Genomic DNA, 14323 nt, shown 5'->3' with positions numbered 1-14323 from the left:
TTCCTCTTCTTCTTCTTCTTCTTCTTCTTGAATAGGATGTCCATATTTTCATTGGAGAAATGTTGGAGGGTATGGGCTCAACAAACACACAGGGCCATGCCAAAGATAAGTGAACAATGAAAAAGGAGGAGGGAAAGACACATTAAATTCACAGGAATTTAAGGAAACCATGAGTGATACTCATTACAGAGCCTCTTTAAGCCATTTTCCGACAGTAGTTGAAGCACGGTTAGGGATCTACCATGGCCGCAGAAAAGCTTGTTGCTGCTTTTACATGCTCCAGACATATTCTTGCCATCTGTCAAAGTGAATAAGCAGTTAGCTTCATCCATGGAATGTGTATAGTGACTGTATAAGCTATTAGTGGTAAGAACGATATTAAATTACCCATGTCGGTAATGTTCTCAGTCGCTTGTTTCGTTTTAATCTGCCATGGTTGTGGGTGGTTTGACTAAGATGGAACAGCAGGCAGGAAAGAGTAATCTACAAGCAGCTCCCCACCTGACATGGTAACCTTGGTGAAGCTGAGTCAAAAGAGCCAAGTCTGGTCCATGCTTGAATAGGAGGAGACTGCCTAAAAACTCCACGTTTGCCGCCTTGAGTTCCATGATGGAGGATAAGTAGGACCAAAAATTACCAAGTACATTCACGTGAGTTAGGAGCATAAGCTTTGTATACATCAAAAAAAGGGGGATGCCAATTTCTTGGGGCCACTGGAGCGTATTTGGAATTTTGGGCACCAGTCACAAAATGGCAGCAGCATGGCAGCATGGCAGAATACAAAATGGCTGCCATGCCTGAAAGAGCATAAAGAGAGACAGAGCCACAAAATGGTGAGGGGATGTTTCTCTCTTCTGTTCAGAACGGAGAGCAGGGTAAGAGTCCAACCCTGGCACCCCATGTCCAATTTATTACAGTATTTTATTCAATGCGCTTATATGCCACTTTTTGCTAGGACTCAAAAGTGACCTCAGAACCATTTACATCAAAATAAATCATGTCATTGCCACTCATGGAATACAATTAAGATAACAGTACAGTATCATCAACAGTACTGTATCATTAACAAAACCACTACATCAGTAATGTGAATCAAAACAGACTCACGGCTCAAAAGCAGTCTAAGCATAGCTACCTGAAATATACTCGGAGTCGAGTGTGGATTTCATGCTCTTTATTCAGCTCATAGTAGTGAGGAATTAAAGTTCCCGTAAAATATCTGCTTTATATACATTATTTACACAATGGGCCACACGTGATTAACTAATTCTGAGGTTCTCCTGTAGGCCAATCAGGTTGTGGATTCACTTCCACCTGGAGCTGGATTGGGTGGCTCCTGCGGACCAATCATACTGCTGCATTGTTCTAGGACCAATCAGACTGCTGCATTCCAGACTCTATTGTTCTAGGGCCAATCAGACTGCTGCATTCTGAATCCTATTGTTCTAGGACCAATCAGACTGCTGCCTTTTGGATCCTATTCAACTCAGTACAGTGGTGCCCCGCAAGACGAATGCCTCGCAAGACGGAAAACCCGCTAGACGAAAGGGTTTTCCGTTTTTGAGTTGCTTCGCAGGACGAATTTCCCTATGGGCTTGCTTCGCAAGACGAAAATGTCTTGCGAGTCTTGAGATTTTTTTCCCGCTTCCCCCCCCCTTTATCTAAGCCGCTAAGCCTTTAATAGCCTTTTAGCAGCTAATCCTCTAAGCCTTTAAGCCTTTAATAGCCGCTAAACCGCTAATAGCGCTAATCCGTTAAGCCGCTAATAGGGTTGCTTCGCAAGACGAAAAAACCGCTAGACGAAGACACTCGCGGAACGGATTAATTTCGTCTTGCGAGGCACCACTGTACATAACACTACCAAAAGCTGGGGGGGGGGGCACAAGTAAATTTCCATTGAACAGTGAATTCCCAAGCAACATATAGCTAGCTATCCAGGAGGGTGTTCCAGAAGTGGGGCACGCTGTCATACTAGAGCCATTGGGCTCTTCCTCTCCTCCATTTCCATATGCATCCTGTCTGGACTGACACTCTGTTAATGTCCTCAACACCTTATCTTCGGACTGCTCACTTTTAGCTGAGGGCTGCAGGAGGAAAACCCTTTGGCTCATGCCCTGTCTAGGTACCAGCTCAAACCCTCAAAGTGTCTCTATTGGAGAAGCTGTCCCAGTTTCTGATTTGATCCTGGAATGTCCCACTTTTCCTTAGGATGTCCCTCTTTTCATTGGAGAAATGTTGAAGGGTATGGAGTTATCCGACCCCAGAGCCGTCTGAAGGCAATCCTGTATATGGACAGTTTTTTTGTTAAATTGTTTTTGTTAATTTTCCAATAAAAAACACCCAATTAGCATATCAAATCATAATGCAATAAAAATAAAAAACTAAAATAAAAAAGATCAAATTAACATACAAATTATAAATATTAATTTTTCAGGGCTTCCCATAGTCTGGACCTTGAAGCATATCTCCAAATCTCAGTCCTGCCACTTCTCATTGTTTCCATATTTTCCACATCTTGATTTTAATGCTTCAAACTTCTCCTGTATATGGATGTTTTTAAAAACGTTTTATGATGTTTCTATATATGTTGGAAGCTGCCCATAGTAGCTGGGGCAACCCAGTAAAATGTGTGGGGCATAAATAGTAAAATTATCATTATGGAAGGGGGTGTCCCTATTTTCATCGGAGAAATGTTGGAGGGTATGCCAGCTTTATAGAGAGGCAAAAGAAGTAAGAAAGCAGTCTCAAATGCAGTCAGGAGTCCCAGATGAGTCTCTTCCACAAAGCACCCGCCTCACCCACAATTCTCCAGCAGTCCCAGGAAATGACGAGCCAGTGTAAACAGGAACTGAGCAGGAAGAACAAAGAGTTGTTGGTGGACAAAGCCTTTCACAGAAGGTACTGGTGGGCGCACAGTTGCCACGTTGGTGACCCCTGAACAAAATGAAGCAATCCTGGGCCTAGTCCTATTGAACTCAGCAAGGCTTACGGTAGAATAAACATGGATAGGGTTGAGCTATGACTCTGTGCTAGCTGTCAAATTCTGCTCAGAGATACTACGTAGGCACCAAACCAGTAGGAGTTTTCCAGTTGTCCCGATAGTAGCTCCCTGTGTCCCAGTTGTGCCCTCTGATTTTTTTCCACCGCGCCCCAACTTGCACACTCTTATTGCAGCAAACACCAGCAGGTGTATATAATATTTTTTTTAAAAAAAGATCTGCATTTCAGAAATGATGATGATGATAATGATGATGATGATGATGATGATGATGATGATGATGATAATAATAATAATAATAATAATAATAATAATAATAATAATATATTTATACCCTGCCCATCTGGCTGGGTTTCCCCAGCCACTCTGGGCGGCTTCCAACAAAATATTAAAATACAGTAATGCATCAAACATTAAAAGCTTCCCTAAACAGGGATGTCTTCTAAAAGTCTGGTAGTTGTTGTTCTCTTTCACATCTGGTGGGAGGGCATTCCACAGGGCGGGTGCCACTACCGAGAAGGCCCTCTGCCTGGTTCCCTGTAACCTCGCTTCTCTCAGTGAGGGAACTGCCAGAAGGCCCTCAGCGCTGGACCTCAGTGTCCGGGTAGAACGATGGGGTTGGAGACGCTCCTTCAGGTATACTGGGCCGAGGCCATTTAGGGCTTTAAAGGTCAGCACCAACACTTTGAATTGTGCTCGGAAACGTACTGGGAGCCAATGTAGGTCTTTCAAGACCGGTGTTAAATACAAGTGTTCATTTTCTAGGGGAATATGCAAAAGTGATAGAAACGATGCAGCTCATGAAAACTGGCCAAAATCAAAATAAAGGAGATGAAAACCTTCCCTTGTTTGAGGGTGTAAATGAGAATACATGATGGAAGCTTGTGTCATTTCCCATTGCATAACAGGATTTCTCTGAGTGTTTTATGTATCTTGGCATATAGTATGCTTATATCAGGCTCACCCTTTCATCCCAATGATACATTTTCATAAGAAAGGAACATCAACACAGAGGTAGTTGAGTGTCCACTCTGCTGTTGTTGTTTTATCAATTTGGCTTGGCAACGTTTTTTATCCAGGCAACCCATTCCATGAATATTTCATCACATATCTTCTTATAACTCCTAGAGAGCTGTGCCTTGGAATGTCAAATGTTTTATTGTCTATAACGTATTGCACTGCAAAAAGCCTTCCAAGTATTCCAGCAAACAATTAAATCCTAATTCAGCTTGCTGTTGAAAATGGGAAGCATATAAAAGAGTTTTGTTTGTGTGTGTGTCTAAGCGCATGCGCATTTGTGCATGCACACACAAAAATCTGGTCTTTTATCTTGGTTTTATATTTTCTGGGATGCGCAGAGACTAGACGACAGTAGACTAGAGGAATTCTAATTCAAAACATAAGATCCATGGCCACAAACAGTACATTTTTCCAGAGGGGAAATAAAAATCTGCTTTTCATTATTTGTGTAATAGAAACTTTATATGAATAAAAATTCTGGTCAGCTTTGGAAATTGGCATACTGAAATTCTACAAATGGCTGCAGCCCAAGCTGATTTCTCTCTGCCAATGTGACATCTAAAAACATCCTCAAATTCAGGCAGGGCACATCTATTTTTGATTTAATATGCGCCTTACATCACCATGCTAGCTTTGAACCGAATGTGGTTCATTCTGTGATTTCACTCTTACTTTCCTTCCAAAAATCACACTCATGAATAATGTTTTCTTCTAGCTGTAAAGAAACATGAGGTATCTGTTTCCTTGTAATGAAATGAAACAATGGAATAGTTTGAATACAGGATAAAGGCAACATCAGAAAAAGTAACCAGTCAGATTCGGTTAATCCATGGACAAAAAGTAAAGGACTCCTTTGATGCCACATAGGTAATGGTAAAGGGACCCCTGACCATTAGGTCCAGTCGTGACCGACTCTGGGGTTGCGGTGCTCATCTCACTTTACTGGCCAAGGGAGCCGGTGTACAGCTTCCGGGTGATGTGGCCAGCAAGACTAAGCCGCTTCTGGCGAACCAGAGCAGCACACGGAAACGCCGTTTACCTTCCTGCCAGAGCGGTACCTATTTATCTACTTGCACTTTGACGTGCTTTCGAACTGCTAGGTGGGCAGGATGTGGGACTGAGCAACGGGAGCTCACCCCGTTATGGGGATTCGAACCGCCAACCTTCTGATTGGCAAGTCCTAGGCTCTGTGGTTTAACTCACAGCGCCACCCGCGTGATGCCACATAGCATACATAATTTCTTTTACAAATATAAGGGACAATGAAAGATTGCCTCCTGACAAATATCTGAAATAGTAGGGCTGCTGTACGTCTGCATTTTCCTGGACATTACTGGAATTTCAAAGGTGAAATTGACGTCCAGGGGAAATTTCCGAATGGTGGCACATTTGTGGGTTTTTTGCATTTTTGTTTTTTAAAAAAGAAAAAATAAAGCTCAATAGCTTCGTGGTAGATATGTAAATGGTGGTTAAGTTGCTATCTGATTAATTTTCAAGTTGTAACCTGACTCTGTTCTTTTTATCTCGCCTAAATTATTTGTACTTTCATGTTGTTCTCCATGTTGCATATGTTTCTGCAATCACAATACACATTTTAAAATAAAATTAGAGAGAGAGAGAGAGAGAGAGAGTGAGAGAGAGAGGAGAATGTTTAAAACAAGAATGAAGACCACATCATTCCTTATGTCAGTTCAGCTAATTTACTGAAGCAAAGCACAGTGAGCTGATAGCAAATATCTTACTCCTATGTGTCCTTATGGCAGGTCATGGAAAATTTTACAGGATTGGTAGGGAAGAAGACTCAGCTATTCATTTCCTGACTATGGGTGCTTCCACTTTGAAGCTTTCTTCTTATTTATTTCCCCCCTCATTCTACTTTTATCAGAATGTGGGATACTACAACACCTGCACAAATTTTGTGTTTTTTACCCTTGGTATCCCATTCAAACCAGGGGGCAGTGCATGACCGAATGTGCTTTTTTTGGTACAAACTTAGACTCTACAGGATAGGGGAGGTTCCAAAATGCTGTGAAAGTTAAGGAAAAGGAAAAGGACTGTGTTTTGATGGGTTGGTGTTCAAAATATAGGAGAAAATGGGACGTCAAGTCGGCGTGTCAGAACATGAAAGAAGGCTTTGCAGATAACAGAGGTGAAATGAAGGAATTCTGGTCTGGTAACATTTGTTATCTGGGTTCCAGTACATGCAAGCCAAACACTAGACAGGGCTATAAACAATGGGGATTTCCCTCAGGTCTCAGATTTGAATATCAGCCACATAACTGTATACAGGCTGCACATATTCTTTAAAGCGCATTCAAAGCACATTCCTACCCTCAAAGAATTCTGGGGACTGTAGTTTCCTCCTCACAGTTACAATGAACAAACTGTGCTTCGAATGTGCTTCAAAGGTATAGTTGCAGCTAATAATAATAATAATAATAATAATAATAATAATAATACAGTGGTACCTCGGTTCTCGAATACAATCCATTCCGGAAGTCCATTCAAGTTCCAAAATGTTCAAAAACCGAAAACTGAAAGCGAAAGCCTCAAAACCAAAGCCTCAACATTGAAAACTCAGAACAGAAGCCACGTTTCCTTTTTTGACTTCTGAGGCACGTTCAAAATCTGAGGCATTTAGTTCCGGGTTTTCAGCGTTCAAGTTCCGAAACATTCGCCCAAGGAGGCATTTGAGAACCGAGGTACTACTGTAATTATTATTATTGAACAGAGCACCCCTTTTTTCATAGCAGAAACGTTGGAGGGTATGTTCCATTGCCTGTGCAGAACTCCATTCTTTCTTACAAGAGGTGATAATTATACTTTGCTCGTAACACATTAGTACGCTGATCATTACAGCCCAACCCTTGCTGCCACTGCTGCAGCCGCAGAAGCAATGAGAGGCAGCGGCAGGGGTTCCAGGAATTTTCACGAGCTCTCACAGAGCTCTGCGTGAGATCTTGTTGCCGCTTCTCCTCACAACACCATCATGTGCGCCTCCTTCCCACCTCACCACCAGAAAAGGTGTTGCATCATTGGCTTCCACATTCCGGCAAGATGTCACTGGTACTCAGAAGGCACTACAGTGGTACCTCGGGTTAAGAACTTAATTCGTTCTGGAGGTCCGTTCTTAACCTGAAACTGTTCTTAACCTGAAGCACCACTTTAGCTAATGGGGCCTCCTGCTGCCGCCGCGCCGCCGGAGCACGATTTCTGTTCTCATCCTGAAGCAAAGTTCTTAACCCAAGGTACTGTTTCTGGGTTAGCGGAGTCTGTAACCTGAAGCGTATGTAACCTGAAGCGTCTGTAACCCAAGGTGTTATGTACTGAAGTTCTCACCCTGGGCCAGCAGGGGGATACTGTTGATAGTTATGCAAATGAAGGATCGAAAGTGACGTTCAGTGATTGGATAGTTTTAGAAAGTTGCTACAGTTACATTGTTCGGGAGCTCTATATAAGCAGGCTGACTGAGCTCTTCAGTTCAGTTCTGTTCTGGCCTCTGAATAAACAAGAGCTGTTTGAAGAATCGTTGTGTCGTCTGATATGTTTGCCCACAACATAACACGAGGTACCACAGTACTGCTTCTCCCATGAGGCAGCACCTTTCCCTTCCGCCTCAGGCAGCAAAAGAGACCAGGCTGCACCTGCTTTTTAGATTTGGGAGTCCTTTATCTGGAAGTGAGGGCCAGACCATAGCTGTCAACCTTCCCCTTTTTTTGCAGGAAATTCCCTTATTCCAGCGCTGTTTCCTGCTGCTTCCCGCTGCTATCCCGGATTGTTAGATATCCTGTAGACTGTCCCTGGAACAGGTGAGGCTGCTGATCCCTTATTTTCGAGGCTCCCTGGGACAGGTGAGGCTGCTGATCCCTTATTTTCAAATCTGAAAGTTGACAGCTATGGGCCAGACTCACACTTCTTGACTCGATGTTACAAATTTTGTCATCTGTGATGAGAAAGGCAAGCCCACCTTGACATTTCAAAGCTGATGCGTGGCAGAAAATCCATCTCTCATCTTTCTGTCCATCCTTGACTATTAGAACAGAAAGAAAGAAGCTCCTGCTCTTTTTGAGCAAGTAATTTATATATATATATATAAAATTATGATGGAGAAGATATGTCATGAGCATGGATATCCCTGAGCTATTTGTAGACACAGAAGTTTTAATACAGTTGATGGGATCTGCGGAAGTGCAGAAAGTGCTTGGAAAGAGCTGGCGGCTTTTGGAACCAATGAAGGTATTTGTGGTGGACATGAGCACAGACATTGCGTGAAATATCTGCTGCTGCAAGGTGGATTCCATTTTTTTTGAAAACTAGCTGGAGCCTTTTCTGTGCCTATAAGAGACTGTCCAGTTCTGTCCAAATGCTGTAAGTCCTTCCAGACAGTGGTACCTCGGGTTAAGTACCGGTACTTAATTCGTTCCGGAGGTCCGTTCTTAACCTGAAACTGTTCTTAACTTGAAGCACCACTTTAGCTAATGGCGCCTCCTGCTGCTGCTGCGCCGCCGGAGCACGATTTCTGTTCTCATCCTGAAGCAAAGTTCTTAACCCGAGGTACTATTTCTGGGTTAGCGGAGTCTGTAACCTGAAGTGTTTGTAACCTGAAGCATATGTAACCTGAGGTACCACTGTATCACAAATGGGCCACTCAGATCCAGTGAGCAACTGGCACATGACCTACCACAGGTTCATTTTCTTCGACCATTAATATCTGTTGCTATTCCACCAATTGCCATCCAAACTAGTGGGCAGAGCTGGACAGAACTGAAGTCTCTTTTATGTACACACAAGTAAAAATGTGGAGCCCAAATGTGGATTTCCCTGATCCAGGAATAATCTGATAAGTGGACACTATGCACCAGGTTTTTTGGGGGTGGGGGTGGAATGGATTAATAAAACACCATATCTACACATCTTTTCCCCTCCCCACTCTCCCCCAGTCCCACTGTCATTCCTTTCGGCAAAATGTTTAATGTTGTCGAAATCGCCAACTTGGGGGGTGGGCCTGCTAAATGTTACCGTATTTTTTGCTCTATTAGACGCACCAGACCACAAGACGCACCTAGTTTTTGGAGGAGGAAAACAAGAAAAAAAATATTCTGAATCTCAGAAGCCAGAACAGCAAGAGGGATCGCTGCGCAGTGAAAGCAGCAATCCCTCTTGCTGTTCTGGCTTCTGTGATAGCTGCGCAGCCTGCATTCGCTCCATAAGACGCACACAGATTTCCCCTTACTTTTTAGGAGGGAAAAAGTGAGTCTCATAGAGCAAAAAATACGGTATTCTTTTTCCCCTTTATTGCTTTGTGCTAACTTCTGCCTACATGCTTCCACATCCAAGCCTTCATATATTCGCGCTCTATTAGACACTAGGAGAAATGATAAAGTAGCAAAATAATTAACAGGATCGCAATGAAAATAAATAATTATTAAATCATTTCCCCTTGCTAGGGTGTTTTTTGGTTTTTTTTAATGTGTGCACATGCTGGTAAAACTCGTGTATTTGTGCATGCTCAGTTTGCACTCAAATGGTGGGAGTTAAAATATTTTCACCCAGGCTGCCATTTCACTTCTGTTTCCAATGCTCTTTACATTTTGATGCTGTCCTTTGTCTTTGTTGTGTCCTCTGATGGTTCATAGACAGTTTATTTGATGGTTTGCGGAACTGTAATGTCTATATATTTTGTTAATGTTTTCATTATTTGATCCCATTGTACTTCATTGTACGTAATGCTTCAGGAGGCATTACGCCTGGGAAGCAGTTTAATAAAAAAATTAAATTAATAAAGAAACCTTCGCAACCCAGCAGGAATCTGACTGGACTGGTATGGAAATGGGTGTTGGGAAGGTCGCTTTATACGATTTTTATGATGACACTTAAAGCAGAGAGGAGCGAGGTTTGACAATTTCAAGGACTCTGTTTAATGAAATGATTAAGTATTGTTTAATTGTTGATATATCTATTAATGTATTCACAGTTGCTGGGAAGCAGAGTGCTAACGTCATAAACACGCCGGCCAATAGGGGGGCATTTCCAATCTCTCTAGGACTGCTCTTTTCAGCTAAATTTAAAGTGCTTTCCAACAAATACCAACAGCTAAAACATTGACTTTTTATTCTACAGCAATTCTCAAATTTAGGGGAAATCTTCAATGAACTGAGGTAGCCCTAGTCTCAGCTAACGATGTTGATCATACTTAAGAGCATTTTTGGTGGGCTCCCGTTTCTTCTTATAGCAACATGACTCGATGCAGACCTTTGGATAGGAGCAGGATAGTTTTGTAGTGATGTGTGTGTCAGAATTGGAGAGATTCATAGGAGCCAATTCCTAGGGGTCAAGGGGTCTCTGCTCCCCCAATAAAATATTTGAGGGGCCCGCCCCCCGTTAATGGGCATTGCCATTCAAATGGTATGTGTGTGCTGCAGTATGTGAACAATTCTATGGGGCAGGGCTTACCTGCCCCCCTCCAGGAACATTTGTTTCTTCAGATCATGCTAAACCACAACTCCCATCAGTCATAGCAAGCATGACCAATGGTCAGGGATGATAGTTCAGCCACATCTGGAGGGTCAAAGGTTCCCTATACAGTGGTACCTCGGGTTAAGAACTTAATTCGTTCCAGAGGTCTGTTCTTAACCTGGAACTGTTCTTAACCTGAAGCACCACTTTAGCTAATGGGGCCTCCTGCTGCTGCCGCACCGCCGGAGCACGATTTCTGTTCTCATCCTGAAGCAAAGTTCTTAACCCGCAGTAATATTTCTGGGTTAGCGGAGTCTGTAACCTGAAGCATATGTAACCCGAGGTACCACTGTACCTGGGTTTAAGAACTCAAACTGCAGGTCTGCTAAAAGAATTGGGACCTGTATTAATGTTGTAGAGGAGGCAGTGCCCCTTGTCAACTTCATAGAGAATCAAGGGTCAAAAGAGAACTATTCATATTTCATCTGATTAGTGAAGGGGTTCACTTACCTGTTCATTTTTTTCTTCTCACGTTGTCCTTGCCTGAACATGGCTGTTTCCACCCGCAACTTGTACAACGCACATCAGCTCAGCTTACTCTGGCATTTTGCAAAAATGATGTAATTGGCTTCCATTCTCCAGGCTGGGCTGGGCGAACTCCATGTGTGATGGCTTTTGCTATATGCAGTCCTGCTACTGTTTTTGATAGTTGTCCACCACCACCAAACGTCCATTTGCATGTCCCCAGTGGTTGCAATTTGTTTGTATTGTGGTGTCTTTGTTCTCGGCTTAGTGCCATTCCAACAGAGCAATCCCGTGCCCTTCAAATCACAAATATATATTTTTCTTACCATAGTCTCAAAACAAGCAATAAAATGGTACAGAGGGCAGAGGTGGCTGAGTTTCTATGTGATACTTACTTAGCAGTTGGTTTTTAAAAATGCAATCATGGTGGAATCCTAACTCGACTTACCTGAGAGTGAACACCATTAAATGGGACTTACTGCTGGTTAGAAATGGCTAACATTTCTGTACATAAATAGTATTATTTTTATTATCAGCTGTTAGAGAAAGCCATGGCAATAGCATTTTGTGCTGCATGGTGATCTCTCTTTCTCTGTATGACTTTTACAAGAAATAAAAAATGAACTACCTAATTAGTACCATTAAGCCTGACTACCTCTTCCACAAAATCAGGGTAGGAGATGGGATTAGAAAAATAAACATGACTATAATAATAATATAATAAAATAAATAATAATAATAATAATAATAATAATAATAATTTATTATTTATACCCCGCCCATCTGGCTGGGTTTCCCCAGCCACTCTGGGCAGCTTCCAACAAAGATTAAAAATACATTAAAATGTCACACATTAAAAACTTTCCTGAACAGGGCTGCCTTCAGATGTCTTCTAAATGTCAGGTAGTTGTTTATCTCTTTGACATCTGATGGGAGGGTGTTTCACAGGGCGGGCGCCACTACCAAGAAGGCCCTCTGCCTGGTTCCCTGTAGCTTTCCTTCTCGCAATGAGGGAACCGCCAGAAGGCCCTCGGTGTTGGACCTCAGCGTCCGGGCAGAATGATGGGGGTGGAGACACTCCTTCAGGTATACTGGGCCGAGGCAATGTTAATGTTAATGGCGATAGCCATCACCTCAATTAAAGAGAATACACATTTCAGTAGCTCAACAGATCTGACTTTGAAATGGGTTGCACAGTTACAAAGGCCTGCTTCGATAACGCTTGCTGTTCAGTTCCTTATTTTGTTATGACGGAAGAAATTTGTGCTGCCGAATACCAACCGATTCTCACATGAAATTTGAGCGGCTGGCAACCAGCTCAGCTCCAGTGCAGTCTCGATTATTGCAAAAGTCATCACTATCTCTAATCTTGGTACGCAGCCAGTGGCTATGCTGTAGGGATGTCCATCCACTTTGGGCGAAACCTGGAGTATTCAAGTGAAGCAGAGCAAACCACCAACCTAAGTCACAAAGCACTGAGGCGAATCTGAAGCTTCAGACTGTCTTCAGAGTTTTGTAGCTATTGAGACGGACAGCCTGAGCTTCTGGAGCAGTCCCTGCTCTGGGGCCATGTCTGGGAGTAGCTGTCAAACCCCTGATGCGCTGCCTGGGAGCAGCCCCTACTTGGCGTTGACACCAGCAGTCATCACATAGCCATTCAATGGGGAGACATCCAAAGCTTTGAAAATCTGACGCAAGGCTCCACCTCCAGCTGGAAGTGAAGCAGGTCTCGCCTGAAGCCGACTTGTGAAGCAGCCCCACCCAAAGCACTAAGTGATTTCCAAAAGAAATAAGAATGGTGAACACACCCTACAGTACTCTCCTGTAATATTGCATCCCCGTCTCATTGCAAATACAGGCTTAATTCTCAATGAGGTGATGAAACTAATGGCTGGACTGTTACACCTTCACATGGCAGGTGAGGAATCCCACATCTGAATACAGTGGTACCTCGGGTTACATACGCTTCAGGTTACAGACGCTTCAGGTTACAGACTCCGCTAACCCAGAAATAGTACCTTGGGTTAAGAACTTTGCTTCAGGATGAGAACAGAAATTGCACGGTGGTGGCACGGCGGCAGTGGGAGGCCCCATTAGCTAAAGTGGTAGCTTAGGTTAAGAACAGTTTCAGGTTAAGAACAGACCACCAGAACGCATTATGTTCTTAACCCAAGGTACCACTGTAAAGGTAAAGGTAAAGGGATCCCTGACCATTAGGTCCACTCGTGACCGACTCTGGGGTTGTGGTGCTTCTCTCGCTTTATTGGCCGAGGGAGGCGGCGTACAGCTTCCGGGTCATGTGGCCAGAATGACTAAGCCACTTCTGGCGATCCAGAGCAGCACACGGAAACGCCGTTTACTTTCCCGCCGGAGTGGTACCTATTTATCTATTTGCACTTTGACATGCTTTCGAACTGCTAGGTTGGCAGGAGCAGGGACCGAGCGACGGGAGCTCACCCCATCGCGGGGATTCGAACCGCCGACCTTCTGATCAGCAAGTCCTAGGCTCTGTGGTTTAACCCACAGCGCCACCCGTGTCCCTCGCATGCATACAGTACTGTGGGCCTAATTCCATCAAACTCCCTCCAGGCTGTGATCAGTCAAGTCTTCTCCCTGTTGAACTGCAGGTGCTGGACAAAGACCCTTCTATATTCAGCAGACATTGCAAGGAAGTTTACTCTTTCGGCAATTAATTTTAATTGATTTTAGTCACTGTATGCTTTTTGAAATCTTGTCGCACACCACTTAGAAACTTTAGTGCTTAAACAGTATTTATACAGAGCTGAAATAATAAATACCTTGACACAAGGTTATGCTTCTGCATAGCTTTTGATTTCTTAAAATTCTAAGCAGTACTCTTCCAACCAAGTTTCCCCAAATCCTTCCTCTGTAATCAGTTCTTTGTCTTCCTTTCTAAATCATCATTATTTTCTACCTCTTGGTATCTAGAATTCATCACCTTTGGTAATATACTGAACTTAGGTGAAGCAATTTTTTTTATGTATATAGAGAATGGTTCAGTTTTGTAACTGCCATTCTCTACAGCAGGCATCCCCAAACTCGGCCCTCCAGATGTTTTGGGACTACAATTCCCATCATCCCTGACTACTGGTCCTGTTACATAGGGATGATGGGAGTTGTAGTCCCAAAACATCTGGAGGGCCGAGTTTGGGGGTGCATGCTCTACAGTTTGACGTGGTAAAACTCAGGACTCCCCCATACTTACCTTTTGCTCCCCATTGAGCATGGGTCCTCATTTTAAAGCTCTGTGTCTGAGCTCTGTTTTTTGAGGTCAGTTTGGGTTTTCTGCAGATTGCCATTTGC

Source organism: Podarcis pityusensis (assembly GCF_964106645.2).
Source record: "Podarcis pityusensis genome assembly, chromosome: 1".
Classification (NCBI taxonomy): Eukaryota; Metazoa; Chordata; class Lepidosauria; order Squamata; family Lacertidae; genus Podarcis; species Podarcis pityusensis.
Note: the sequence above shows the minus strand (reverse complement) of the source record.